Raw genomic sequence first — 25,269 nt, 5'->3', positions numbered from 1 at the left:
CGCTTCTTTGAGAAACTCTGTGTGTGACAGGGTGCATTTCACCACAGATACTTGGACGTGTAGGCATGGACAGGGGCGTTACATGTCGCTGACTGGGCACTGGGTAACTATGGTGACAGCAGGACAAGGGGCTGCTGTCCAAGTCTTGCCGTCCCCACGAGTTGTGCGTCAATCCTCTTTATGTCATTTTTCCTCCACTGCTTCTGCCTCCTCAACCTCCTCTCGGTCTTCCACCTGCACCCAAAGCCTGTCTGGTCATGCCACAAGCTTTCTAACTGCGCAGAAGGGATCCTGCACACCTCCTTACTATGCTGGCAGTAGGGCTCAACGTCATCAGGCGGTTTTTACATTGAAATGTCTGGGAAATGTGAGTCACACAGCTGAGGAGTTGTGGTCAGCTCTGGAGAACCAATTTCATGAATGGTTGTCTCCACTGGACCTGAAACCAGGGAAGGCCGTGTGCGACAATGCTGCAAACCTGGGTGCGGCCCTTCGCCGGGGCAATGTCACACACGTGCCTTGTATGGCTCACGTGTTGAACCTGGTTGTCCAGCAATTTTTAGCCCACTATCCCAGACTAGATGGCCTTCTGCAGAGGGCACGGTCGCTGTGTGCTCACTTCCGCCGTTCGCATCCCGCAGCTCAGCGACTTACATCTCTACAGAAGTCGTTGGGCCTGCCACTTCACCGGCTAAAATGCGATGTGCCTACCCGGTGGAATTCAACTCTGCACATGTTGCAGCGACTGTGGCAGCACCGACAAGCCCTGGTGCAATACGTTCTGACGTATAGCCTGGGCCAACAAGATTCAGAGGTGGGGCAAATCACGCTGGAGGAGTGGTCTCAGATCAGGGACCTATGCACCCTTCTGCACAGTTTTGAAATGGCTACGAAGATGTTTAGTGCTGACGATGCCATTATCAGCATGACTATTCCGGTGATTTACATGCTGGAGCACATGTTAAACAGAATTCGGAGTCAGGTGGTGGCACAAGAGGAGGTGGAGGAAGTAGAGGAGGAGGAGTTGTATGCGGAAGGGCTAACATCTGCAAGGTCCAGACGGTCGGCAGCACCAAGGCGGCAGGCATGTGAGGGTGGGGGAGATGATTTTACCAGGGCGCATGGTAGCAGCCAAACTAGTGAGGAAGGTGCAGGAGCCCAGGAAGAAGTGGAGGACGAACTGATGGAAGACTCATCAGATGAGGGAGACCTTGATCACATTTCTGTTGTGCGAGGTTGGGGGGAGAGGACAGAGGAAGGAAGCATGATTGCTACCTCGCCACCAACACAACAGGGACTTGGTGCTCCTGGATGCGCAACACACATGAGTGCCTTCTTGCTGCACTACCTGCAACATGACCCTCGAATTGTGAGAATTAGAAATAATCCTGACTACTGGGTTGCCACACTGTTAGATCCCCGGTACAAAAGTAAATTTGCAGAAATTATTCCTGCCATAGAAAGGGATGCACGCATGCAGGAGTATCAGCAGAGACTGTTGCAGAATCTTACATGTGCTTTTCCACAAAATACCAGTGGTGCACGTAGTGAATCTCACAGTTCCAACTTGCCAACCGTGGGACCGTCAAGTGTTCAGCACTCAAACCGTAACAGAACCACAGTATCTGCTGGTAACATCAATTTTGCGGAATCATTTCACCACTTTTTTAGCCCATCCTTTGCAAGGCCACAGGAGACAAGAAGTCTGACACATAGTCAACGCCTAGAGACGATGGTACAGGAGTATCTCCAAGTAAACATTGAAGCCACAACTGTGTCACTGGACCCTTGCTCTTTTTGGGCTTCCAATCTGGATAAATGGCCGGAGCTAGCCACTTACGCCTTGGAGATCTTGTCATGCCCCGCAGCCAGCGTTCTGTCTGAACGTGTGTTCAGCGCTGCTGGTGGTGTGCTGACAGATAAGCGCACGCGGCTCTCCACTGATAATGTAGACAGACTCACGTTCATAAAGATGAACAAATCATGGATCCGAAACGACTTTTCTACCCCTGTGTCATCCTGGGGAGAGTAAAAGCTTGATGATTGGTTAAAATCACCCTACCAACCGTTTTAAGCTTTCAAATTACTAATCATGTTTATCTGTATCTTGACTGGAAAATAATTTGGGCTTTGTAGCAGTGTGCAGCACTGATCCTATTAGGCCATCTATAATAAGCTTCACCAGATTTAAAATTAAAAATAATTTTTAGCTGCATCTAGCCCGGAAAATAATTTTGGGGCTCCGAGATGCGCAAGCCACATAAGTGCCTTCTTGCTGCACTACCTGCAGCATGACCCTCATATTGTCAGAATTCGAAGTAATCATGACTACTGGGTTGCCACACTCTTAGATCCCCCAAACTTTTCGATCAACCTTTTCATTTTAATAAAGACCAAAAAAATGGTCATTTTTGAAATTATAAGCATTAGCAGGTTGTTAGAAACTGAAATCAAACAGTTTTCAACTCAAAACTTTATTCTAGGTGATGTTACATTTTCACATAGGACCCCTTGTTCGAAAGGAGCTTCTGAACTCTCTCGTCCATTGAATTTGTCAGGTTTTGGATGGTTTCTGCTTCAATTGTTTTGCATGAGGACAGAATACCCTCCCAGAGCTGTTGCTTAGATGTGAACTGCCTCCCGCCATCATAGACACTCCTTTTAATGATGCTCCAAAGGTTCTGAATGGGGTAGAGGTCAGGGGAGCATGGGGGTCACACCATAAGTTTGTCCCCTTTTATGCCCATATCAGCCAGAGATGCAGATGTTTTATGTGCAGCATGAGATGGTGCATTATCATGCAGAAAAATGATCTTGCTGTGAAATACACGGTTCTTCTTCTTGAACCATGGCAGGAAGTGCTGTTTGAGAAAATCCACATACATTATGGAGTTCATCTTTAGCGCCTTCAGGGATCCTAAAGGGGCCGACAATCTCTCTCCCCATGATTCCAGCCCAAAACATTACTCCACCTCCTCCTTGTTGGCGCTGTAGCCGTGTTTGCGTGGGGTGTCCATCAACCAGCCATCCTCCACTCCATTCATCTGGACCATCGAGCGCTGCACGGCACTCATCCGTGAACAAAACAGTTTTGAAATCAGTCTTCATGTAATGTTTGGCCCACTGGAGCCGATTCTGCTTGTGTGAAGTGGATAGAGGAGGTCGACAGGATGGCATATGCACAGCTGCAAACCTCTGAAGGACCCTGCATCTTGTTGTTCGGGGGACGTTGGAGGCACAAGCAGCTTCAAAAACTTGTCTGCTGCTATGACAAGGCTTTTTTGCCGCTGCTGTTTCAACCTGACGTAATTGCCTGTAGGAAAGAGTCCTCAATTTGCCCTTATCAGCACGCACACGTGTGTACTGTGAATCAGCTACATACTTCTTGATTGCCAAGACACTTCATCCTGATCATCGCACAATGTTGATTGTAGTCATGCCTTGACCTAAACACTCCACAATTTGTTGCTTCTCAGCAGCCGACACATCCTTTTTCTTTCCCATTTTGGCAGAAAATGTAGGCTGCTTAATAATGTGAGAGAGCCTTCTTAAGTAGTCTTGCCTTTCATTGGACACACCTGCCAAACTAATTAGCACAGGTGTCTGCAATTGCTTACAGTGATATAAAGAGCCCTGACACACATCACCATCAATGAGTTTAACTGCCAAACAAACAAATTCTTCCCTTATCACTCCTAAACACTTTTTGCATAATAATTTGGAACGCGGTGTACATGTGCTTTTCCACAAAACACCAGTGGTTCACGTAGTGAATCTTACAGTTCTAACTTGCCAACCGTGGTCTGAATGGAATTGTTCAATAAAGGGCCCAAAATTAAGATAACATAGATGGGAGAGGTCTCTATGAATAGGAATTCCTAAGTATTTGATACCCTGTGAGGGCCAGGCAAAGGGAAAGTTGGACTGGATGGAATCCTATATGGATTTAGGGAGGGAGACATCGAGGGCCTCAGACTTCGCTGCATTGATTTTAAAATTTTACCATGTAACAAAGTGATCTATTTCAGCCATAACAGCAGGGATGGATATATGTGATTGAGTGATATATACTAGGACATCATCAGCAAATAGAGAGCACTTGTACTCGGTGCCTCCCACCTCAATCCACCTAATATTGGGGTTATGGCGAATTGATGAGAGCAGGTGCTCCGTCACTAGGATGTATAAGAGAGGGGACAGAGGACATCCCTGCCTTGTCCCATTGGTGATTGTGAAAGGTGATGAAAATGTTCTGACGCACCCCCTGGGCCTTGGGACACCCGGAGCCGGACCCTTTTTGGTGGATGCTGGTGGTTGTAGTCTTCGTGGCGGCGATCCGGTTCCGTGGCTCAGGGCGGTCAAACCAGTGGCGGAACTATTTATGTGGTTTTGATGTTTAAATGTCCGACTACGCCACCCATGGATTGCGGTCAGAGTGAACCGCCGCTACAGGGCAGACCGCTAAGGCTGGTGTTGTGGGTGCAGCAGAGCGTAGCATAACTCCCCACGGGAGGAGTATAGCCTCAGGGCAGTGTATGCGGAGGATGGGGGTGATGGTGCAGGGCAGCAGCAGTAACGACACGGAGTCAGTGATGCAGTTCAGGGCCTTTACTCACAGTTCTTATTATCCAGACCACGTCTGCAGGAAACGGCTGCCCACGTCGTACTGTGCTCACCAGGTGAGGGGCTCAGACAACTCCCAGATAACTTTGGAGCGCTTCACAGGACCCCCTTTGTGTGTCCTTTGTCTGGCCTTTCCTACCAACACTTCTGTCCGGCTGCCTCGGGCCTCCTCTTGGTAAACTTGGCGCCAGTTTCCCTGACACAATGTGGTGCCTTCCTAGCGGGTGGAGCAAGGGGCTGCGCCACATAAAATGTCAGAGCCTCCGGTTTCTAGATGAGGGTCGTTTCCTGCCTCCACTAGTTCGGGGACCGGTCTCCCCCTTTGGCCTGACCCCTCCACGCTGGTGGATTCGGGCGTGCGGTGGCGACTCGCCCGTCCGCACCCCTGGGATCCCTTCATTCCTCGTTCCTGGAGCCTTCTCCGCTCCTCTTCCTTCCTTCTCCCTCTTGCAGGCCTGGGCCTCTGTTACTAGGCCCGCCTCCGGAGCAGAGCTCATGCAGAGCCCCTGCTCCCTGCCACTTCTGCTCAGACTTCTCTGCACTGAACTAAGATGGTGCCCACCTTTTATACTCCCTTCTCAATGCACCCAGGAACTGCTTCCTCCCTGCTCCTACACTGCAGGGTTCCCCTTCCTCAGTGTTCCCTCCCCCCACTCCAGCCAGGGACAGGGACTGTCGTGCCCATCTCAGGGGCATATTGGTCGCCCTGCCCCACGGCAATGTGGTGTAATGCATGCAGGTGTCGGGTCCTGATCCACACTCCATCCTTATCTGAGAGTGAGATATCACACCTCTGGGTGAGGTGCAATACGTCTGTAGCAACCGAGCCCTCGGTGCTACAGTTCCATTTATCTTCAGCCTAGGTGACGTATTGTGATACAGGGCCGTGATTTTGGCTATAAAAGGGTCCCCTAGACCCCTACCCCAAGCTTTTTAAGAGAATCATATATGGCGTGCCAGGAGACTCTATGGAATGCTTTCTCAGCATCCAACGAGAGTATCTACTTACAAATTTTTAACTGCATCTAGCCCAGGAAATACTTTGTGCCTAGTAGCAGTGTCTGCTAGTCAGCGGATTATCCCGGTTGTTAAGCAAGCTACACCACCTGTAGTTTGGACACTTAATTTTTTCAAAGGAAATGCTTCGGGACCACGGGATACTTAGTGAAGAGCATCAGGAGGCACCCCAAGGCATAGGGGCTGGGACTGGCACTAGGATGCCTTGCGGTGGACAGCCGAGCTCGATCCTTATAAAAGCTTTTTAACTGCAGCAGCTTTAGTGGACGCTACTGGAGCTGGAATTACGCGGCTGCTGGCATGAGACTTGCCCTCCAATAGATCCTTGTAAATGGATTTAAAGTGTATTCATTCAAATTAGAGGGACAATTTAAATAAAAAAGCTTAGAGCTGCCTCCACCACAGGGGGGCTCTCTCGACCCACCAGCGGACAGGCACCAGTATTGGGAGAGGGGGGCTGGCCGTCAGGGTTCACCGCGGCTCTGGCACAAACCCGGCGACACGGAGGTGGCACGGGCAGGAGCGGACTGGCCGTCTCGGCTTCTCACTTTTTGGATTTTAGAAGGGCATGACATGCCTATATCTGTGTCTCCCCCTCCTTTTACTCCTCCACCTCTTTTCTTTTCGCATGACTATATGTACTTGTCACTTTTCCATGTGTTAGTTGTGTCTTCTGAGCAGTTTGTCAGCTTTTGGACACCTTTGAAGGTGTTTTCTATGTGTTTCTATGTGTTTTTGTTTGCCTGCCATTGGTTTTAACGGTGTTCGAAGGTGTTCGACGAACAGTTCGACGAACAGTTCGGCGAACACACGGGTGTTCGACGAACCGAACCGAACTCGAACACTACGTGGGTGGCTCAACACTAATTATAACCTCAAAAACACAGTTGTTAAGATGAGATTTTAATTCTCATACAGACTGCCGGTGTTCTCAAGAAAACAAAATGTCCACTCCAAAACATCCAAATCTCATAAAAGTAGTTTAGATGATTTATTTATTATGCTTGCTTAACTTATAAACTCATTGCAGGTAATGTATTTGGTGGGATTTGAAGCCAAGTTCTAAATGATACAAAGCAACTGTACTAATCACAGAGCCAGCTTCTTGCTAATACTTTGAAGTTGCTTAGGCTGTGACAGTTATAAAGATCGCTAAACATTGGAGCGCTGCTTATAAAATCATGAGCATTTTCAAGATATTTCTTTAAAAGAAAAACTTTAAAATGTAGAAAAAACTGCAATAGCACATAAAATAGTTGTTTTTATGGCTGGTGTATAATTGCTTGTTAAATATGGTTGTTTATTTAGTTTCAATGTGATAGTAAAGAATAATGTAGCTTTTTCACCATTAAATTGTATGGAAAAACAATAAGTATATGATAAACGTTATAACACTAGCATAAGGCAAGACTTTATAGCCACCATTTTAGAGTTACCAAAGAAAAAAAGTATGTGCACACTATTGAGATCACCTCAAAAAATGACAAATGCTGTTGTCCTGGTTAATGTCCCTCTCAAATATGGTGGAGTTTTATGGCATGAATTAATATATATATCTGCCTTGTCTATGACCTATTTGCACCTACACTGGATGGGATTATATGCCTCTGCTAGACTTTGACTCATATTAGTGTTCAGGATATCTAATTGTCACATCTATGTTCTACGGGTACGTTCCTTTACTATATTATTTGAGATATTTACATGGACTGTTTGATCTATTGCTTGCACTAAGCACTTTGTATGTTAAATTATGACTGTTTACTACTAATCATGTATTATATCTAAATTCAGTGATCAGCTAACTATATTGTTAAAATCTTGATACAGGTATATTTCCATATATCATATTGGATTATTTTTTCCATGTATTGCACTGAGCACTTTATATATTGAATTAACATCATATCATCTACATGGTTCATTGTGAGTCATATCTTTAATTATTCCATTGGTGCACTTTATTATCTTACTTATCGTGTGTTGTTTTGGACCCATAACCACAGGCTATGGTCGCTGGGCCTTAACATAGACCTAGTGTGTTCTATTCTATGACTTTTTGTGCTTGTTAATGTTTTTAATTTTGTAGTGGTTTGATGTTTTGTTATGTGACCAATAAAAATTTGTCATTTTTTGAGGTGATCTCAATAGTGTGCATATACTTTTTTTTTCTTTGGTAGCTTACTTATTTTGATATGCACCTGTGGATCCCTCCTTATCATTAGGTGGTGCCCTCCTTTGTTCAGTTTAAACCATTTTAGGGTTAGTCATATATATATATATCTAAGTCATCACAGCTAACAGAAATTCAAAATGGATGCCTTACCTAGATTACGGACTATCAATAAACAGTAAATAGTTCAGTGATTGATTTGGTCTCACAACAATCCTTCAACAAGAGAGCAATCCATTTAAGAGTCTAAAAGTATTCCATGATAGATAGGGACCAGATCTAATAAATAGATGAAATCACCTGTCCCTGATACGGTTATTGCATGTATACGAAACACGTTGGAAGCATAGTAGAGATACTCTAGAGCAACAGTTGATGAGGGACAGATGGGTTGTGCCATTTGAAGGGTGGGACCATTTGGAATGAACTATTAAAAGCGGGCCCATTGTGGGTTTTTTTCTAAATGTTGTTTGTGGGGCTCCTTGGATCCCTCTTGTAGGATTTTGGGACCAAAATGTTTAGTTACTGTCAGCATGGATGTAATCACGGCACTATTTACTCTATTGTTTGTTGATAGTCCGTAAACTGAATAAGTCACCTGAATTAGTGTTGGACTTGATGACTTTAGAGAAATGTTTTATACTAAGACACTGATGTAAAGGTATTCCAAACATCATTCTATATTGAACCCATCAGCCATGCTTGATTTTTCTCAGGACTTTAGTGACATATCTTATTGATATAACAGGACTAGAAAAAATAAAGTGTGCATGACAAACGAAAACACACTAACAATAACAAATATATAGTGTTTCTTACATCATTATTTTAATGAGATAAATACAATCATTAAATTTGAAAAAGAACAATTTAAAAGCACTCCAAAAATCCCATAGAAAAGGAAACATAGACTTTGTGGTAGAGGTTATAATAAACCTACCACACCACAATCACTTCAAGCAAATAACTCAGATATACATATATATTCAAAGCATTTTTTAGTACGGAGTGTGATAAATATGCAAGATTTTATTGTTTCCAATTATATTATCTCATTAACATGAAGATGTAAGAGAATATGTGTACAGATTTTTTTCTTGTGCTTTCTTTTGTCATACACACTGCATTTTTGTGTTACTGTTTTTGTTTTTTGGTACTTTAGGGTATGCCCCCCCCCATTACCTAATTTATGTTTTTTTTAGCCTTTTTTCTTTGTCCTTTGATCCTACTTGTTATAAATGAGAAAATATTTTTGCTTTTTTTTTTACATGATGCAGGAAAAGAGTCACAATCTGTGAAGAATAAACGTTTGCATAATACATTCTATTGCGTCACAAACAATACATTCAAACAAGTAGAGCTATAAAAGTATTAGATTGAAAAAAAGCTATTTTTGTTCTCTTTAATAAAAATCATAATTTTTATTTCATTGTTCAAGATTGTATTTTTAGGTTAAACTTCTCCTTCCTTTCCCTTTCTCGTATTGATTAAAAGGTTTATCTATACCCAAGGTAGCATCTTTAACTGAAACTAGTTATTTACCTGGAAAAATGTTCAGGCTGAAATCCCTAAAGAGCTTTTTTGTCTGAAGACAGGGCTTTGAGAAATGTCTTTTCAAAGCAAATTAAAGGGCAACCTCTAAGATGAACTTTACTTGCTTCTATACTTTTCCCACTTAATGGAAAAATAACAAAGTTTTTTTCCCTTCATTTTTCAGGAAAAATGATTGAAAGGAAAGTAGTTAGTTTAGTGAATCAGTTCCTAAAAGTTTTTCTTGCCAAAAAATTAATTTAGCATTATTGTTGTCATGATTAAAATCATTATTAATAAAACTAACATGAAAATATTGCACTACTTAATATCACTATTGTTTAGCATGGTTTTCCTGCATAGCCAGACTCAAACAATGTAGCTATATTCATACAGACAATCTCTTCTCAACAAGCAGTAATTAAAACGACATTGTTCTGTAAAAATATTCTATAATTGCAATCTGCTTATATTTCTATCAATTACACTTAGCTTAAATCTATAACTGGCAGGTTATAGTCTAGACTGCGTATAGATAAAATAGCTGCATATAATCGCCACTTAAGAAAGAATTATTATAAACCATACTGGTATCTACTTTAACAAGAATTTAATTTTCAAAAGGCACAAGTAGTTTATTCTACAGGATTACCATTTATCAACTCCTAATCAAAGTGTGTATGTTCATACTAAAGCAAATGTACTATAAAGGAGGTGCCTGTCATGTTCTGGGGCATAGACAGAGGACTTGTTAGGTGTCGGTCTGTTGCTGGATTCGAAATGGGTCCAGAACCTTCTGCGGTCTCCCATTTTGGTCCAGCTGGGGCTGAGGCTGCTCAGCATCATCGTCAGCCCCAACGTCTAGCTGGTCCACAAAATGTGCAGATTGTCTCCTGGGTATTTGTGCCTAGCAATGTTAAGCATAGGCTGCTGAGGGAGACAGGGCTTTTGGAGTCTAAGTCCAGGATTCGCCGCACTGAGCAAGCCCGTGACCTGGCGGATCGTGATTGGTGGTTTGGCACCCACCTGACCCGGTGACCTGGCACCGCCTGATTGGTCCACGGGTAGTGTCACCAATGGCGCGTCGGTGGGCAGGGCTTAGTCTTTAAAAGGCCCGCCCACAAACATGGCGGCGCGCTCTGATCATTGAGCAGTGATACTGGTGTGTGGACGACTCTGTTCCACGTGTAGTTTCCGCTGGGCAGGTTAGCTCCATAGAGGCAGGTTAACTCCATAGAGGCAGGTAGCTTCGTCTAGCAGTCTGGCTCAGCCAAAGGGGTCGCCTAACACCGCGAGCAGCCTGCAGACGTCCTGTTCACGGCTTTCGCCTGTAAGACACATGGAGTAATACCCTGCAGTCCGGTAGCACACTGGCTGGAGGCATGTGTACCCATTGGCGTAGTCACACACGCATCCTAGCGCCGCCAGTGTAGTCCCTGTGTAGTTAACAGGGCTACAGATAGTTTCCCGGTCGCACATCTCCCGTGCTGTTAACGGAGATAGAGCGAACCGCTATACCCGTTCCTGTGTGCAGTAACACGGAAGGGTTTATCATTTAAGTTGGTTGCTTTCCGTTTCAGCTGGAAAGTGTTCGGCAGCAGTCCTCCAGGCTGCATCGCAGACCCCGGGGTCGGTTGCATTCCATTATGATAAAGTTGTCTGAAACCGCCCTTCTAACAGGTCTCTGGTTCAAACTTCACATTTCAGTATTCTCCAATAATAATATGAAATAAAATATAGTTTGATATTGCTTTATTGGTTTTGCATTGTTAGTAGATAAAAAAAAAATAGTACAATTTACAGGAAGCTCAAACAATAAATATTTGACCTTACTTTACTTGGATGTTGGTTTGGTAGGATGTAACAAGTCAGAAATTAGAGGCTATCTAGAAAAATCTCCATATTTCCCAACTAATAACCAGACCACACCAAAGATTTTAACTCCGAATCATCAAGACCGACGATTTACTCGCTTGCCTTGATGAGGGAATGTGGTGAATTGAGAAGCTCCTGATTCATGAAGAGGTGCCCGCACCTCTGTGCGCTACACCAAAAATCTTGCAATAGTCCCTGGACAAAATTTGGCAACCTTATCTAAGTAATTTGCACCAAATTTCTTTGAGGAATCAGGGTCTTTATCTTGTACTATTTCCATTCACTGTAATGTGATTTACTCGTACTATGAAGGACTGCTATAATTACCTGTAATTAAGTAACTTGAAATGTCACAAAATTACAAAACCTTCTCTAGTACATGACTTAAAGGGAATCTGTCAGCCAGCAGGTTTTTTCACTGTAATCTGGCAGCAACATGGTGTAGGGATACAGACCCTGATTCCAGTAATATATCACATAATTTTCTGAGTGCAACAGTTATGATAGAATCACAGTTTTTTCAGCTACAGATGTAGCAGAGGTCAGAATGTTGAACCCTGTGTAACCCCACCCAAGCTACTGATTAGCAGCTTTCTATGTACAATGTATGTTGACATAAAGCTGCTAATCAGGGGTGTGGTTGGACTAGGAGGTACATGGCAGCTTGTCCTGTAATTATATTTCGCAGATAAAACACTGATTTTATTAAAACAGGAAATCACAGCTTAGTAAGTGGCGCGTTGCTGAAATCATGCTCTTAGCCCCTACATCATGGTGCTCTCAGATAACATAACAAAAACCTGCCAACAGATTGTCTTTAAGTATTAATTAAAAAATAAGTAAATAAATGAACGTTGGGCTTCTACTTCATTGCTACTAAGTATCATGATGTCTTTTGTAGTAAAGCTATACCCATGTGAGAGCTGATTTATGTAATGACCGCCACTTCAAATTTATGCTTTGCAAAATATGATTGAGCGAGACAAAATTTGCATTGGGGTGTTCAACTGCCACAGGGTCTGTATGGCTATCATGCTATTATGATACATTTCTGATTGTTTTGCTATCATCACACTTGACCATCTTGTGATCAGGGATGATTTTGTATACTAAACAAAAAAAAACAATATTGACAATAAATTTACATACAAATTGATCATCTTTGTTTTTAAATGTTAAAATAACATAACAAAAAATTGGAAGAACTGCACTAAGGTATCCGCCAAAGGGTTGCAAGGGGTAAACATTAAAAATACAGAAGATTATTACATTATGTACATGAACAATTACTATTTTAGGAGAGTATGAGAACTGGTGGGTAAAGTTTACAATTTATATATGTAAAATGACAAATATTGTTCAAAGGTGACAATGATTAAAATATGTTCTCTTTGTAGTTACAAATGTCTCAAATATGTTGCTTCAATTGTCACTGTATAATCCTTCAAAGACTTTGCTTCCTTATGAAATAGGAAAATATCCAATATAAACATGTATCTATAATAATCTTGTTTAGCTGATATAAGACATTTTCTATGAATAAAATGATGATTAATAAATCTTAAAAAAAAGATAGTTATTCACCACCCTCTGTATTTTCCGTTGCCGAGATGATGATCTCAGTCTATAGAACAATCATTTCTATCTTGTTCTTTCTTTAATTTCCACATAGAGCTGAGGTTTAACAACTTGGCCTCAGAGGTGCAAATAACTGTAAAAAATACAGTGTTACTGCCCAGGACATCTTAGAAATGTTGTTATTGAACAAACTCCCAAGGGTTCTGTGAGCTTGGGCTTTTAACATTAATTCTGTCTGATCAGCTACAGTTTATACTTTTTCATTTATGGCTGGTACATAACTCTCCACTACTTGGAAGTACAAGCAATTTTCAAAGACAAATTATTTAATAGTATGTTTTATAGTGAAGATACATCTGTCAAACTTGTAAAGCACATTTAATCTGTTACGGGTCCGAGCGGTGGAACCTCTGTGCTGAGGTGCAAGGAGGGACCCAGAGGGGCGTGACTAAGTATTCACCCGAACCGACCCTGGTCGTACGGCAGCTAACGACACCGTGACCAGGGAGGATCCGGGCAGAGGGACCAGGTGCTACTCTGGGGACGACCTTGTAAGAGAGCAGGTGGCTCCCACGGGTCAGATGGCTGGGACGGACCGGTATGGTGGATGGACACGGCAAGCAAGTGGAAGTCTCTAGTAGCTGACAGGTGGTCACAGTTCGAGAAAGCAGGGCGAGTAGCAGTCTTTAGGTTTAGCAGGAAGGTTTACCAGCAAGTGACTGCAGGGTCTCCAGGCAGGCTGGCAGAAAACAGGCAGGTGCTCCCAGGTGAGCGGGCAGACAGACGAGGAGGGTAACTGACAGGAAACTGGTGGGCGCTCCCAGGTGAGCAGGCTGACGGACACAGCAGGTAACAGGCAGGTAACTGGTGGACGCTCCCAGGTGAGCAGGCAGACAGACGAGACAGGTAACAGGCAGGTAACTGGTGGACGCTCCCAGGTGAGCGGTCTGACAGACGAGGCAGGTAACAGGCAGGTAACTGGTGGACGCTCCCAGGTGAGCGGTCTGACAGATGGGGCAGGCGGATGCTCCCAGGTGAGCGGGCAGATAGCCAAGGGAGGTAACAGGCAGGTAACAGGTGAGCGCTCCAGGTGAGCAGGCTGGCAGGCTCCGCAGGTAATGGACAGATAACAGGCTGGCAGGCTGGACGAGAAGTCAGGCTAGCAGCGGAACCTGAGGGCTGAAGCACAGGTGAGACACAGTGCAAACAACTTTGCTCGGGCACCTCCATTTTGGAGAAGGTGCCTTAAATATGGGAAGTCCTCCGGCAATTGGCTGCGGACTCCTTAGGACGATGCGCATGGCCCCTTTAAGAGAGGGGGAGCGCGCGCGCGCACGCCTTAAGCACAGTGCCCGGGAAGGAGCGCGCGCCGGCAGCAGCGAGGGAAGAAGCGCTGGAGGACGCCGCGCGCAGAACAGGAAGGTGAGAGGGACGGCGTCTCTGCCTAGCTGGAGGCAGAGACGCCGATGCTACATAAACATGTACATATATTATTGTAATATTTTTTTCTATTTGAATTTAATTTTATGTTTAACTATTACAATATTTATAGGTGTGTAATAGAGATGAACAAAATTATTAGCAGCCAATCAAATGTATGTAAAAATGGCACAGTGGCATAGTGTTTAGCACTGTAGCCTTGCACAACTAGGGTCTTGGGTTCAAATCCCACCAAGGATATCTGCAAGGAGAATGTATGTTCTCCCCGTGTTTAAGTAGTTTTTTTCTGGGTATTATAGTTTCCTTCCACACTCCAAAGACATACTGATAGGGAATCTAGATTGTGAGCCCCAATAGAGACAGCGCTGATAATGTCTGTAAAGTGCTGTGAAAATAATGGTGCTATATAAGTGAGTAAAGTAAATACATTTGCAGATCTATGCAAATTCAAACAATGTTCAATTTGAATGAAATGGCAAAAAAATGATAGCTTCCATAATACACATTCCAGAAGATTACATTAGCCCCTTCTTCCTCATAATGTCTTGCAGCTATCACGATATATGGTATAGCACAATCAATCAGAAGGTGCTATTATAGCCTGTATAAAAGCCAAGGTAAGGGATGCAGCAGCCATTTTAGGGTTATTTAGAATAATGAGTGGGTGTCTGAGCTCACACTTCAGAAATAGAGGAAAAGAAAGCCATAAAACAATGGACACATACTCCAGACAGTAATGTGCTGTATAACTACAGCATTAAGGAAGATGAGTGTAGTCAACAAATTATACAGAGATACAATTGATAGGGGAAAATGAAAAAATGCTAGCAGCATTGCTAGACTCTGTGATTAATTAGTGATATGGTGTAGTTGGCATTTAGCCTGGTGCATCTGAAATACTATTACACATTTTTTCTTCATTCTTTATGCACTAAAAAGCATCTGCAAGGAAGCACAATATTTTTCACTGAAAAAATATGACAAGTGAATCAGTCACGGACAGTATGCTTGCTTGTCACAAATAACTCTACTGAGTTTTTGCATTTCTTGCCAATCCTTTTTGTGGAAAAGGCTTTTTTTCTAAATGTAATAGAATATTCTCAAAAATCCAGATATTTAACTGCAGTGATCTACCTATGTATATGTATTATTTAAAAAATATTTTCCAAACCTGAACAATCCACACCAATGCAGCACAACAGGTGTTGGCTTTTTGGATGTTCATCTACTAATTTTTTTTATTACATAGTTTTTTGGAAAGAAGTTGAGTTTTGTTAAGTAGAAATCTAAAGTAGACATTTAATTGTTCATGTCTGTTTTTGCGCATAATTCTTACTAACCCAATTTCACAACTAGTGATGAGCGCAAGTGCTCATTACTTGAGTTTGCCAAGGTTGCTCGGGTATGCACTGAGTATCCTAGGTACTTGAGTGACATGTTCGAGTCTCCACGGCCGCATGTTTCAGGGCTGTTAGAAAGCCTCAAAACATGCAGGAATTGCCTGACAAAAATGAGCAATCCCCACATGTTTTGTGGCTGTCTAACAACATCAAAACATGCGGCCACAGGGCTCAAATATGTCATTGGAGCACCTGTGATACTCAGGGCATACTGGAGCACCCACGGCAAACTCGAGTGACGAGCACTTGCGCTCATCATTATTCACAACCATACACACCACACCTATATTATGCTCTGCTTATATATGTTACTTTCTGTACATGCAGCTAACTAACTAGGGTTTTTTGTGATGACATTATTGGCAATGGTTGAATAATTGGAGTTAAAAAGATTGTCAAAAGTTGTATAGTTAAAAAAAAAAGTGGCAATGACTATGGACAGGATAGTGTAAAAGAAAACAATACAATGACAAAGCTAAGACTGTGGGATCTACCAGTAGCAGAAGCACCACCTCTACCACTGGCACCATGACCAGTAGTAATAACAATTACAGGTAACAATGGACATCATTTGCTTTTGGTAAGTTTACTAGTGGAGAAGAAGTGTAGGGTGTTATTGAATATGGCTTTATTACTTTGCCTTTAACAGTGACACTGTCAGATGGAGTCAGTGTTCTGCACAGAACAGTCTGCCTGATTAAAATTGACTGAAATTAATACATTTTGGACTGTTTTTTACCTAAAAAAAGCATGAACAGTCCGTTAGTGCACTGTATTATTGAAAGGGGTATTGGATAATACCAGTACACCATCCATTTATAAGAAGATAAATATCAGTGACTCTCTTCTTAAATATAAACATTTATTTACTATGAATAGTATGTTACGTGGGTTCTCAAGGACTGGAGTTTCATTGGATTTGTCTGCTACGGTATTATCATATTCATTACCGTTAAATAGTCATATGTGTATATACAGTACTGTAATTGCCCTCCTATTGCCTAAATTCTGTTTGATTGGGATGTGTAACTCTAATATAGAATTAGGGACTTTTCATTCCCAAATAATTTGCAGATTAATTACATCAAACTTTCATGACTCTCATTTAGTGTAGTTTACTTATTTAAATGAATATTATCATTGACATAGGTTATATTTACTGTAAAGCTAAAACATTGAGAACTATCACATCATCTGTATAATCATATTTTTGCTAAGCTAGATAGCCTGAGGATTTAAAAATCAACCTGAGTGTTTATTAAGTAATCTTTATTACAAATTCATGCAATAATCATGTGAGTGCTAATGAAAAATCAGCCGTTCTTTGGATCTGCATCATAGTAGTTTGAAACCAAGTTATGTGAAGCCAATATTGAAGTATCCTGGGAAACAGTCTAGATACACAATTAAAATGTACTAGTTTATGTTTTCTTTATTTTACATTTGTTACAAAAACACCATAATAACAATTGTTAAAATGTTATCTTTCAAGCTTGTTCAAAGCCTTTATATTCATCTTCATCTCTGCTTGTTTCTTACATTTTTCTAAATGTTGTGTTGATGTATATTTGCAATCATTCGCAGGCAGAAAATGCTAAAAAAAAAATCTGTGGTTCTCTTGTGGGCACAATGTCCTTAGTGGATCATTTGTTCTGATGTTTTTGATCTTGTATAGCTTTAATTACTTCTTTAATATCTGCTTGTTAGATGAAGATAAAAGGGTGAGAAGATTAAGAAAATATATTGATCATTTCTTGTAAATTTATAATATACCAAAATTTATAAGAAGTAGCCCAACAGAATCCTGTGATAGCCTTCAGCTACCAATAGTATGAAAGAAGTCTTTCTTCGACATTTGCGTTTTTATAATGAGTTGCTATGTAAGAATAAACTTTATTCCCATTTCAGTTTTAATATAAGAAATTCCTGTCTTTTTTTCAGCCATCTGCGCTATTTTTTTTTAGAAATGCGTCAGGTTCTATAGTTTCTTGAATTCATAGAATTTTTTTTTTTTACCAAAGTAGGTCCCACATTCAGGTTAAAACTGTCGAATTCATCAATGCACCTTTTGTCCTCAGTACCAGCTGTCTTAATTATGTTGTCGTGCTGAGTGCAGTCCTGTCACATCATGTTTCTTGTTTCTGGATTTCTGCAGTCAAGCCTTTTATATTCTATACTAGTATTTGTGTATTGTTACAAATGAATTGCTGCCTTCAGTTCTGGTTTGGTCAACACTCGTGCATTCAAAAAACAAGACTTTTTGATTTAAATCCAATCAAGGATACCTTATTTTTTTGTCTATTTTTCTTTCTCTGTGGTGAACTTGTGATCATTGAGCCATATGTATGATGTAATTTTCTTTTCCTGCCAGTGGTTTAGTGCCAAAACATTTTGCCTTTCTTTTTAGGGATGTACCAATAAACACTATGTAATGATATTCCAGGTTCTTCCAATACAACGGGACTGTGCTACTCATGCTCTTTTTTAATTTTATTGGATTTAACTGCATCCTCTTCAAACGTTTTGGTTATGGGGGAAGAGCTGAAGCTAATTTAATCCATATTATTTATTCTGACTGCTGGTTTCAGAGTCGGGAGGGAATTTTTCCTCAAGTGAAGATTGGCTAAATCATTTGGGGTTTTTGCCCTCCTCTGGATCAACTTTAGCAATTACAGAACTAACAGGTCGAACTTGATGGACGCAAGTCTTTATTCGGCTTTACTAACTATGTATATGTAACTATGTATATCCCAAATCATTAAAAGAGACTTTTGCCTATTAGTCTCATGTAGATGAACATATTACTTCTTTTCTATGTTACTTTTAGTGTCCATTTATGTATTAATCTTTTTATGGTTATACAGTTCCAAATACCTTCAAAACATGTAGATATACAACCCCAATTAAAAAAGTTGGGGTGATGTGTAAAATGTAAACACAACAAGAATGCAACACATATCATATAGGTGAAAGTTTTCTTTATTTAATTTGAAAAAGTTAACTCATTTAGAAATTGATGTCGTCAACAAATCTCAAAAAGTTGGAACAGGTCTATGTCTACCTTTGTGCAGTATCACCTCTTCTTTTTTACAACTGCATGTAAAAATCTGGGAAGAGAGGAGACTAATTTCTGGAGTTTTGTAGAGGAATGTTGTCCCATTCTTGTCTGATGTATGAGTCTAGTTGCTCAACAGTCCTGGATCTTCTTTGCCACATTTTTTAATTCATAATGGTCCAATTTTTTTTCTACATTTTGCATTTTTCAAGTTTATTGTGTTTTATAACTTCTCTACATTTTACTAAACACAAGAGAATTAATTATGGTCACAGTTATCTATCTAAATGCCAACTAATTTGTGCATTTTTCTCTGCCTGTTTAGGTTCAACAGTTATGAAATAAAACTTTAATTAAAGTGAACCTATCAGAAACTTTAAGTTCCCAAAACTTTTTATATGCCTGTGTGGCCCTTCAAAAGGTAGGCCAGTTGATCCCTTTATGACAGTAACCATTAGCAACTCCAAAGAATTAACTTAGCAAAAAAAAAAAAAAAGGAGTTTTTGCTGCTAAAAATATTCAAATGTTATTATACAAATCATATATAAAGGCTACAGTGCCAAAAACATATAAGAAAAGAAAACCAGATGATAGGCAACAGTACAATCATGTTGTAATATAAGCACAATAAGTGTCAAAACAACAGAATTTCAGGATAAATACATCATTCATAGCATGAATAGTATATGCAACTATCGTAGAATTAATAACATATGGACCCAACTAATTTATTTACAACAAGAATATTTTTTAATAATAATAAGGTTCATCTTTCAAAGTATAAAAAAACATGTTCCCCAACATGTGTTTTTACTTGTTCTTACATGCTTCCTCAAGTTGTGCAATGAACAACTCCCCCTACAGTCACTTAGTAATCCAGTCATGTAACTGGAAAAATGTTCAGTGTAATCTGTTTATAGTGGTACTTGTGCATCCAGCTGCACACGCCACTGACCGGCTACCAGCCATCATGATGACCGTGGTCGTCCGGGTGTCTGGAAAAGGGACTTGTCACGCAAAAATTCTGGGTAGGCACCATAGTGATGTTGGGAGCTGGGCCGAGATAGAGGAAGACAGAGTGCACATACACAACACAGATTAGATGTGACCAGTCAAAAAATTGACAGGGAAAGGTCCGCCCATCTCAGCAAAGCACCATGCATAGAAAAAACTACATATTATAAAAACCTACATAGTATAAAGTGCAATAGTGTGAGAAAAATTGCAGAATGTAATAGGTAAAATAAAGTGCATAGCTGTAATTACAGTATACAGATATTTTTCACTGATATAAACATGTGTACATAAACAATCATAAATATAAAGTACATAGTGGTAATGTTAGGGGGACGGTTGCAAACACTTTATTAAATAGGAACGCAACTGACCCCGGGGTCCGCGATGCAGCCTGGTGGACTGCTGCCGAACTCCTCCCGGGTGAGAAGGGAAGACAACCAACTAAAGATAACCCCTCCGTGTTAACTTCACACCGGAAAGGGTATAGAGGTATGCTCTATCTCCGTTGACTGCATGGAGGGAGAGCGACCGGCGACGCACCTAACAAAAATCTTAGCCCTTCGTGTTAAAGCACACGGAAGGGTAAGATGGTTCGCACAATCTCCAAGAACCGCAGGGAGACGTGCGACCATGGGAACAGCAGTAGCCCTGTCTTTGATACAGGCGCTACGCTATGGTGATTGGCGCTAAAGCGGTTCACACTATTCTCCAAGAACCGCAGGGAGACGTGTGACCGGACTAGGAGCAGTAGCCCTGTCTGCAATACAGGCGCTACGCTAAGGAGAAGACGCTAGTGTGCGGGAGTGATTTCCGCCAGGTACTCATGCACTCAGCCGGCATGCCACCGGACTGAGCCGACCCGCTCTATATGGCTCTTAGAGGAGCTCAGGAGAGATGCGTGCACAACCAAACAGCTAGCTCAAATGATCTGAGCGTGCCACCATGTTTGTGGGCGGACCTTTTAAAAACTAAGCCCTGCCCCACTGTCGCACCATTGGTGACGTCGCCTGTGACCAATCAGGCGGTGCCAAGTCACCGGGTCAGCTGTTTCCTGAACCACCAATCACGATGCGCCATGTCACGGGCATGCTCAGTGCGATGCATTTTAGACTTAGGCTGCGGTGGCCTAGTCTCTCTCCGCAACCTGTGCTTCATGTTGCTAGGTACAAATCCACAAGATACCACTTGTACCTCTCGTGCATTGGCTAGGCGTTGGGACCGACGGCGGTGCTTAGCAGCATCAGCCCTGGCTGAACCAGAATGGGAGACCACAGAATCCACTTGATGATTCAGAACCCATTTCTGATCCAGAAAGCGCCCGGCGCCTAACATTATGTAACGGGTCTGGGAGGCGGAACCTCTGGGCTACAATACAAGGGAGCGGTCCTTGTAAGGGAGCGGGTGGCGACCAGGCAGGTAGTCACAGGAGGTGACCAGGACAGTCTCTGGGTGTACGGGCAGGAGGACACGGCAAGTGATCAGGGCAGTCTCTGGATAAAGGGGTAGGTACGACCTGTGATGGCTGAACCTCCAGGTAGGCTAGCAAGGCAGATGAAGAATGTGTGCTCCCAGGTGAGCAAGCGAGAGTCTCTGGAATAGCTGGTGGTCACAGCACGTGACGGCGGAGCCTCCGGGCAGGCAAGCAGGCAGGTAGCGGAGAAGCGCTCCCAGGTGAGCGGGCAAGAGTCTGGAGTAGCTGGTGGTCACAGCACGTGACAGCGGAGCCTCCGGGCAGGCAAGCAGGCAGGTAACGGAGAAGCGCTCCCAGGTGAGCGGGCAAGCTGGTCCATAGACAGACTGACCGGAGTTGTAAGGCAGACCGTCGGACCTCAGGCAAGCAGACAGGTAGCAAGTAATCAGGCAGGAATCTGACAGGTAACTGGCAGGTAACTGGCAACGGGACCTGAGGGCTGAAGCACAGGTGAGACACAGGTGCAAACAACATTGCTCGGGCACCTCCATTTTGGAGGAGGTGCCTTATATATGATGAAGTCCTCCGGCCATTGGCCGGGGACTCCTTAGGACGGCGCGCGCGGCCCCTTTAAGAGGGAGGGAGAGCGCGCGCCCTAAGCACAGGGGCCGGGAAGGAGCGCGCGCTGAGAGCAGAGCGGGAGGAGGACGCCGGGAAGGAGCGCGCGCTGACAGCAGAGCGGGAGAGGGACGCCGGGCACGGGCAGAGCGGTGAGGGGAGCAGCGTCCCTGCCTAGCAGAGGGCAGGGACGCCGGCACTACAGTACCCCCCCCTTTAGGCCCCCCCTTTTTTAGGCCAGACAGAAATTTAGCTAGGATGAGAGGGGCATGGATGTTCTCCCGGGGCTCCCACGTTCTCTCCTCAGGACCAAACCCCTTCCAATCTACCAGAAAAAAGGTCTTTCCTCTTCCCCTTTTGGTGGCAAGAATGTTCTCTACCTCAAACTCGTCCTCAGCAGAAACCGGAGCAGGAGGCGTACCTGTAGACTTGGAAAAAGAGTTAAGTACCACAGGTTTGAGGAGAGATACATGGAAGGAGTTAGGGATCCGTAAGTTGGCCGGGAGTTTCAATTTATAGGCCACCGGGTTGATCTGACTGGTGACCTCCAGAGGTCCGATGAACCGAGGCCCTAACTTGTAAGAGGGTATCTTGAGTCGAACATATTTAGATGAGAGCCAGACCTTATCTCCTGGATGAAATTGAGGAGGATCCAGGTGTTTTTTGTCAGCGTGTCTTTTCATCCGCTCGGACGACTGAAGGAGTGCGGATCGGGTACTCTCCCAAATGGAGGAAAATTTGCTAACGAGAGATTCCGCAGCCGGGTTGTCCACCGAGGTGGAGACAGGAAAAGGAATCCGAGGATGCTGACCAAAGACTACAAAAAACGGGGATTTGGAGGAGGATTCGCTCTCGTGATTATTGTAAGAGAACTCGGCCCATGGTAGGAGATCCACCCAGTCAGAATGGTGGGCATTAACGAAGTGCCGGAGGTAACTGGTCAGGTTCTGATTGATCCGCTCCACTTGACCATTGGACTGTGGGTGGTAAGCGGAAGAGAAGTCCAGGGTGACGTCTAGTAGTTTACAAGTGGCTCTCCAGAAGCGTGAGGTGAACTGTACCCCACGATCCGACACGATGTGGAGGGGCAGGCCATGAAGATGGAAGATGTGACGAATAAAGTCTCTAGCTAGCTCGGGTGCAGACGGGAGGCCTGGCAGGGGAACGAAATGAGCCATCTTGGAGAAGCGGTCAGCGACCACCCAAATGACCGTACAACCGGCAGAGAGTGGGAGGTCAGTTATGAAGTCCATTGCAATATGCTGCCAGGGGGCAGCAGGTACTGGGAGCGGAAGGAGGCGACCGGCTGGCAGATGTCTCGGAACCTTGTTGCGGGCGCAGGACACACAGGCAGAAACAAAGTCTATTACATCCTTGTGCAGGGTAGGCCACCAGTAGTGCCGGGAAATAAGCTGGAGGGTCTTCTTCTGACCAGCGTGGCCAGCCAGTTTAGACGAGTGACCCCAGTGAAGGATCTTCTCCCGATCAGGTACTGATACGAACGTCTTTCCGGGAGGGAGACGATTTAGACTCACGGGAGCCACCTGCATTACTCTGGCGGGATCGATGATGTGTTTCGGATCTTCCTCGAGATCAGATACCAGAAAGGATCGAGACAAGGCGTCCGCCTTGACGTTTTTGTCAGCCGGGCGAAAATGAAGGACAAAATCAAAACGAGCAAAAAACAAGGACCACCGGGCTTGGCGCGGGTTAAGTCTCTGGGCATGCTGGAGGTAAGCCAAGTTCTTGTGGTCAGTGTAAATTATTACCGGGTGAAGAGCCCCCTCAAGCAGGTAACGCCACTCCTCCAATGCCAGTTTGATGGCCAATAACTCTCGATCTCCTATGGAATAATTGCGCTCTGAGGAGGAGAAGAGTTTAGAGAAGAAGCCGCAAGTTACCATCCTCCCGGAAGAAGATTTTTGAGTAAGTACCGCTCCAGCTCCAGAGGAGGAGGCGTCCACTTCCAGGAAGAACTGCTTGTTGCCGTCCGGGCGATGCAGCACCGGGGCGGAAGAGAAGGCCTGTTTTAAGGAAAGAAAGGCTTCTTCTGCTTCGGGCGGCCACTCTTTGGGATTAGTACCCTTACGGGTGAGCGCGGAAATTGGGGCAGTTCGGGAAGAGAAGTGTGGTATGAAGAGGCGGTAGTAGTTGGCGAAGCCCAGGAACCGCTGAATGGCCTTCAACCCCTCCGGTCGGGGCCATTTCTCGATGGCAGACAGTTTCTCTGGATCCATTCGTAGGCCGGTCTGAGAAATAATGTAGCCCAAAAACGGAAGCGAGGTCTGCTCAAAGAGGCACTTCTCGTATTTAGCGAAGAGGTGATTCTGCCTGAGCCTGAGCAGGACCTGACGAACGTCCCTCCGGTGAGTCTGGAGATCCGGAGAGAAGACCAAGATGTCGTCCAGGTACACCACTACGCAGGAGTAGAGAAGGTCCCGGAAGATGTCATTGACCAACTCTTGAAAGACGGCAGGAGCATTACAGAGACCAAAGGGCATTACCAGGTATTCATAGTGGCCGTCCCGGGTGTTGAATGCCGTCTTCCATTCATCCCCTTGACGGATACGAACCAGGTTGTACGCCCCACGGAGGTCTAGTTTGGTGAAGATTCTAGCCCCCCTCAGACGATCAAATAATTCTGGAATGAGCGGAAGGGGGTACTTATTCTTCACCGTGATCTGGTTTAGGCCTCTATAGTCTATACAGGGACGGAGAGAGCCGTCCTTCTTTTTGACGAAAAAGAAGCCTGCTCCCGCCGGGGAGCTACATTTCCGGATGAATCCCCTGGCCAGATTCTCCTCAATATATTCGGACATCGACCGGGTCTCAGCAGCGGATAAAGGATAAATACGCCCACGGGGAGGAGTAGTACCGGGTAACAGGTCGATGGGACAGTCGTATGGTCTATGAGGGGGTAATGTCTGTGCCTCCTTTTTATTAAAGACATCATCATAAAACCAATAAGGAATTGGAAGTCCAGGTAGATTAGCTGGGGTAGGAGAGGGACGGACGGGATGGACGGGAACCAGGCAGGTCTTATGACAGTCTTGTCCCCAGCGAAGGACTTCTCCGGTTTGCCAGTCAAGCACGGGTGCATGTTTCTGGAGCCAAGGCAGACCTAGCAAGAGGGCGTGAGAGAGTCCAGGCAGAACATGAAAGGAGATACTTTCAGAATGCAGCATTCCCACCTGCAGAGTAATGGATTCGGTGATGAGTTGGATGGGGCGTGGTAAGAGCCCCCCATCCACGGCAGCCACAGACAAGGGTACAGCCAGAGGTTTGGTGGGGATGCGATATTTCTCTACCAGGGACTGTGAAATAAGATTCCCGGCTGCTCCAGAGTCCAGTTGGGCTAGTTCGAAATAACGGTTCTCCCCGTAGATGATTGAAACTGACAACAGCAGGGATGGAGAGGATTTATTCTTGTCTAGGTGGACCTCTCTGAGCGAACCTAGACACAGGCGTTTCCCGACCTCTCCGGGCAGGCACGGATCCGGTGCTCCTTACTGCCACAGTAGAAGCAGGTCCC

General features: G+C 43.9%; 1 protein-coding gene across 2 annotated transcripts in view; it reads left to right on the top strand.

Moving 5' to 3' along the window:
* The window catches only part of CDH18 (cadherin 18), a 1,254,587-nt gene that overhangs the window by 63,765 nt on the left and 1,165,553 nt on the right, over positions 1–25,269 (top strand). Inside the window, exon 1 of one of the 2 annotated variants that reach the window (XM_073678633.1) lies at positions 19,017–19,112. The exons of the other annotated variant lie outside the window; for it this stretch is intronic. The gene's annotated coding sequence lies outside the window, so the exon portion shown is untranslated. Of the gene's footprint in view, positions 1–19,016; positions 19,113–25,269 lie in introns of those variants that run through there. 2 annotated transcript variants of the gene reach the window in all.

The sequence above is a fragment of the Phyllobates terribilis genome, unplaced genomic scaffold (genome assembly GCF_046119375.1).
Source record: "Phyllobates terribilis strain yellow unplaced genomic scaffold, ASM4611937v1 Scaffold_4__5_contigs__length_816908805, whole genome shotgun sequence".
Lineage (NCBI taxonomy): Eukaryota > Metazoa > Chordata > Amphibia > Anura > Dendrobatidae > Phyllobates > Phyllobates terribilis.
The sequence above is the reverse complement of the archived record's forward strand: the minus strand, read 5'-3'. Positions and strand labels throughout refer to the sequence as shown.